The sequence below is a fragment of the Rhopalosiphum padi genome, chromosome 4 (genome assembly GCF_020882245.1).
Source record: "Rhopalosiphum padi isolate XX-2018 chromosome 4, ASM2088224v1, whole genome shotgun sequence".
Classification (NCBI taxonomy): domain Eukaryota; kingdom Metazoa; phylum Arthropoda; class Insecta; order Hemiptera; family Aphididae; genus Rhopalosiphum; species Rhopalosiphum padi.
Window position 1 is genome coordinate 31,745,399 of NC_083600.1, and position 6,631 is coordinate 31,752,029.

Below are 6,631 nucleotides of genomic sequence, written 5' to 3' on the forward strand. Positions count from 1 at the left end.
CTTATACACAATTACTATAGGTATATTCGTATGGTTGTTTAAAATTATGGTAAAAAAAATATTGATAACAGAAATACTGAAACACAGAATATTAAATTATAAAAATATCGTATAGGTAATATACTCACGCCGGCCTGCTATACAAATTAAAAAAAAATCTATCCTGCGCCATATTATCTCTTACTTAAGTCTTATATAGAAAACAGATCATTCAATGTTAAAATAGAATCCACCTTATCTGACTCTTACGATATACTTGCTGGTGTACCTCAAGGAAGTGGCATTGCCCCGTTTCTGTACATCTTATTTACAGCTGACATTCCTACCACCGAAAACACTACGGGTACTTATGCTGACGACACTGCCATTCTTGCTGCTGATTCCGATCCAGACATTTGCTCCCACTATCTCCAAAACCATCTCAACATCCTTTCAAAGTGGTGCAACACTTGGAAAATCAAAATAAACGAACTCAAATCTACACATATCACCTTCACCCTCAGACCTAAGGACTGTCCTGAAGTTTCTTTTAACAATTCAGTAATCCCCCACTCAAGAGAAGCAAAATACCTCGGCCTGCTACTCGATAGAAGACTCACCTGGGGTCCTCATCTCAAAAACAAAAGGAAACAGCTTAACTCCCGCCTACACATCATCAGACCTCTCCTCAAATTAAACATGAACCTCTCTTACCGTCTACTTTTATACAAAAGTCTCCTCCAACGGCTCCAACCAATATGGTCATACGGAATCGCCCTCTGGGGCACTGCCAAACCATCAAACCTTCGGACAATCCAAGCTTTCCAATCGATATATCTTCGCATGGTCACCAAAGCACCTTGGTATGTCACAAATGCCGCTTTACATCAAGATCTCAAAGTTCAATCCATCAACCAAACAGCAATCACATTCTACTCAAGACTTCACTGCAAAATGCTTGGCCACCCAAACAAACTAATATCCAATCTTCACTCAAAACATCTCCCCGGCAACCCTACCCGACGACTAAACAGAAACTGGCCCAGAGACCTTATCTAAAATTCTATTATACTTATATTCATATAACTAGATTTAAGACTCATTAAAAGGTAGCTTAACTGTAAGCTTCCCTTCACCGCTCCATCATTGTCACCCCTCCCTCCAATTTACTCATTGTACAAAATTTGTATAGATTGTAAATTTTCAAATAAACGCTAATTTTTTTTTAAAAAAAAAAAGGTAATACTTAAATATTTTTGACATAACGTATTTTCTATAATTAGACTAATTTTAATTTTTTTATGTTTTTTATACTTACCAAAAATCAAATTTATTTTTCATACAACCAGCACACTACCTACTGTACCTACGCCGTACGGTATAATAGATAGGGACAATAAGATGTTATTGACTTATATAAATTATAAATTTATATCATATAATATAACAATAATATTTAATAAAATATTATTAATAATTAATAATATTATATTATAGTATAGGTAGGAGGTAGTCGGTAGGTATTGTATATGCGTTGTATTGTATAAATTAATTCAACGGTTGAATTTCAACCTTTAACTTATTATTAGGTATCCAGTTTTTTTAATCTAGCTTGTAGTGTTATTAGGTACCTATATATAGGTACTTAACTTAGTTTTTTTATATTTTAACTTTAAATTTGTATTCGTCGAGAATTTGAATTTGAACAAATCCTTATAAAGTTATAACTTATAAATATAGCTAGGTATGTCTAGCATTAAACTAATATGTGAAAAAACATAACTTTTTTTATACCGCAATAACCAAATGATAAAATTTTGGAATAATGGAACCCCATTTGGTAGTTTGTGACATAACTGACATTAATATTGCTGTTTGAAATAAACTATATACATATAACCCATGTATATAAATAAGTGTAGGTACCTATATACAAGAATATTAAACTGCACTGATACTTGATAGATACACATAAAACGAATATAATATATAATATATTGGTTTTATATTACTTTCTCTCTCTATATATATATGTATATTATATACAGATATACTATATACAATATATTGTACCTACCTATATTTTTTGATCGTTAAGCAAATAACTATATACACATCAAAAGTATTTCCAAGGGTAACGAAAATGGGTTTCGATGTTCAATAGGTAACCGTTTTAAAATTATTACATGTACAAGAAGATCGTTTAATATCAAAGGTGAAATACAGTGGTGTCCTTTAGAATTTTCGCTCGGATGGTCCGAATTCTAATAAACGCGCAGCATTTCTCGACGGGCGGTCGCTCTTGTCCAAATCTATAGGTAACAAAAAAAAAAAAAAACATATAACGTGTATGTACATTCTTCAATACACGTCGAGACTGAAAGATACAAAAATTTGACTATATATTATATACATATATATTAGCCGTTAGTTATATATACCTATATCACATACAATAACATGTATATACTTATAGGTAATAATAATGGTGCATGGTCATTTAATATTATGATACAAGAAAAAGATAAAATTGGATAAGAATCGATTATAATAAAATATTTTTTCCAAGTATTACATTACATTTATTGAGTACCTATTATATTATTAAATATTTTATTTTAACGACGTTTGTCGTTTAAGTCCTATTCACGAACCGCTAATAAATTGTATTGCAACTATTCGAGTATCACCAAACAGGCGGCATGCCTATAGTAAAATATAAAAAGAAAAATTGTATTTAAAAATTAAATGTAAAAAATTGATGTTAATTCTGACGAGTGTCATAAATCATAATCAACGCTGTAATATTTATTATTTAATCGTTAATTATTATTTATATTTAGTAATTTCTACGGTTACCTATATATCTATGAATTATAGATTTATATTTATTTATTTATTGTAATCTGCGAATATGTCTGTCTTAACCTTTGTCCGTAAAATATAGGTTTACTTAGGAAACTTTTAAACTTCTTTTTAACCTAATCAAACTTAACTTTAAAATGTGTACTTGTTGTTTAATTTAAAAATATGGTAAAAAAAAATGCAAGGATTAAATTCTGCTCTTATTTTATTCATATCTTGATAAACTACCATAAATTATGGTCCATAATAGATATATTGGTTTTTTTTCTGAGTTCTGACCGGCTTTTATAACAATCATCTTATTATTTAATGCATATAAATAATAAATAATAATAAACATGATTTAAATACTTTCTCGATAATTAGGTAATGGATTGCACTGCGGTCGAGAGAGTTTTTAAATAAAAATACTAATAAGAATGTATGTTATAGGTGATTTGAAATTCTCATTTGTTTTTCTACTTTTTATTTATTACCAATATTATCATAAACTTTAAACCGTTTAAATTAGCATATATAAGGTCTATGATTATTACTTTTTATTAATAGACATTTTTGCTATCATATATTTCCATTAGCCATAATAAAGGTACTTACAATATAATTAATTCTCATTTACCAATAAATAGTTGATACCTATAATACCACTATTATATAAAACATTGTAGCAATATAAAAGTGATCGTATTGGTTATTTATCTACTTTTAAATATATCTATATATATATTGAAAGGTAGGTAATAGATATTATGTCGTATTTTAAGTATTTAAAATATTCAAGTAAAATAAATAAATATTATACATGGACAGCCCCCCTCACACCCGTATTTCTAAAAATTGTATATTGTTAAAAACAAAATTAAAAAAAAAATATATTATATATATTATGTATTATAATATAGGTACTATACCTATATCGGCTATATCGACTATTATAAACATGTTTAGTTAGGTACAAGAATGAAATTAGGGGTATGTACATATTATGTACTATGAAGTATAAATAAACTATAATAATATAGAAGATAGAACATACTATAATATGGTATATAATATTATTATAAATATTATAACTATTAGCCATCACCCCACCAAGTCTTTGGAAACCACTAGCTGTTGTCTGTTGTTATACAATTTTTTTTTATTCTGAAGACAAATTTGTACTTAATTATTAGTTGTTAACAGATTTATTACTTCGGTTATTAGTTATTAATAACTTATTATTTTTTGCTAGATATCTTGTAGATAAATTCAACCGCATATTTATTAGTATTTATATTAGTAGAAAAGTAGAATGGATGATTAGTGGGTATACGTATAATCAATTCCTACATTCATTATCAATTGCATAACCATATGTCATTCAATAATAACATGTTATTCTTACTTACATAATTACATGAACAATTTATTACAATTTATTCATATCATTTATGTTGTAAACCACTCATTATATTATGTGAAGGACAAAACAAAAAAATAATATACTATTCTATTTGGTAAAATCAATAAGTAAACATTAAACACTTATATTAATTATGAATTACTTATCTGCAGGAAATAATAATATACTGGGTATAAAAGTTGATATGTTTCATTGTTTCACTGCCAATTCCTCTTCATCGGTCCCTTTCTTTTGCTGCTACTCTCACTTAGTCACATAATGCTTATAATAGTACCTATTATATCTACATTCTTTTTACGTTGGTTTTCACAGTCTTCCCAATGGCTTTTTAAAGGTTCTCCTCTAATTATTGAACTTATTTATATCTACCTCCTTTTTTTAACTTATCTTGTAATATGCGGCTTTTGAAAATATTTTTACAATTTCATAAGTTGTTAATTTTGTAAAACTAACCTATATAAAATAAATACTGGACAGTAAAAAAAAAAATTAATATTTTTTGTATAAACAATTTTTAATCATACAAAACATTTTATATAATATCAGAATATAACAAATTAAAAAAATATATGATTTAATATTTTGATGTCAAAAAAATTAAACCAAAAGGTATATAAATAAATAAAAAAAATTGGTTAATAGAAAAAACAAAAAAAAACGTCGTTCAGTGGCTTACACATAACGTTTAATAATTGATAATACTGAAACAAATGAAAAAAATACCATTGAGTGTTCAACGTGGCATGCAATTTTTTGAACTAGATTAAAAAAAAGTATATCGGCAGGAAAACACAATAAACGTGTGTAACAAGGTTTATATAGCGATTATATATATTATATTAAAGTATAGGCCACTGTAGGTCGTCTTTGCAACGTTTTCGCAGCCAACTGTAGAATTACCAAATAAGTGCAGTCGCAGCCACTTTGCCCGAGCGCACGCGATGTGACTACACGTGACTGCAGGCGAGGACCGCGATAACTTCCACGGTATTGACGGCAATTGGATATATAGTGCACGTCGATGCAGCACTGCACGGATGACAACTCTGCGGTGAGCGATAAATGGCAGAGACCATTATAACACGGGTCGAACGGAGATTTGATAATATACCTGCAAAATATCCCGCATTAATAATAATTTATTAAACCTTTATTATAAAAGTTGCGGTTAGAAGCAGGAATAATCGAATGTGGCAGGAGGCTAAGCTTGAGCAACAGACGGCTGGAGTATCTTGACAAAAGAAAAGACGAAAATATAAGAATTTGGACGAGCGGTTAAATGCTATTGCCTATTGTAAGATGATAAAATGATGAAACGAATAACAATAAATACTTAAAATCAATAGCACATAAATTAGTAGGTATTATAATAAGTATTTTCGACAAAAAATATATTATTAATACGTATTTTTAAACATTTGTTAATTAATTGTTTGTATTTTATAAATGTTAATCATAATTGTATTGTAATAATATCTATGTAACTTTTAATAATTTATATTAATTTTTGACGAAAAACATTATATTATATAATATTACAATATCATTTTAACATTTTTAATTAATTTTGCATTCGGCAGCGAGCCAGAATCGCGCACTTTAAATCATCGTTAGTTAATCCGTGCTAAATTCTCCAACTCCACCGCCGTCGTCATCGCGGGAATACATTACCGCTTGGGCGGAATCGTCGACACGTGATCAAAGCAGCAGTCATCGGGCTCCTGCCGAGTCACCAAGAGGATCGACGACTGAGCGTGCGACGTACACGAAGCTCGTCTCGCCGGCGTGTGATGGCCGAGGTTAAGTGGCGCGATAGCGTGAAATACCGCCGGGTAAACCGTATGTTCTTGCTCTGTAACGTACATCCTTTCGGTCTTTGTACCGCCGCCGCCATCCTGTCTGATGTCTCCGGTTAAGTGGGTGCGGAAATTGGGCCTGGGAGTGCTAATATATATATGTACAATAATACGACCCGTTTTACCAGACCGCCGTGAAATGTCAACGTATGCCGACCAGTAAGTTCACCTGCCATACCGTTTTCCACTTCCGCGCCCATAGTCGGCGTCTCGTTCACATCTCCGATTTCTTTGTCGACTGACGTGCCTTGGCCGTCCCTTGATCGACTGCAGCAACATTGTCGAACGGCATCGTTTCAATCTCAGGAGACGGACTATTGCCCGCTGCACAATATCTGCAGCAGTACAATGATTTCAACAAATATCACATTAATTATACTATACTCTTTCGATTTTGGTTTCGTCTTCACTTCACTCCCACAGAGGTTGGTAAATTGGTAATGTTATAATATAATATACTTTCGAGTACTTGGATTAAGACTTCATCGATATTTTGTATATATTTTATTGTAGTTTGCAGTGAGCG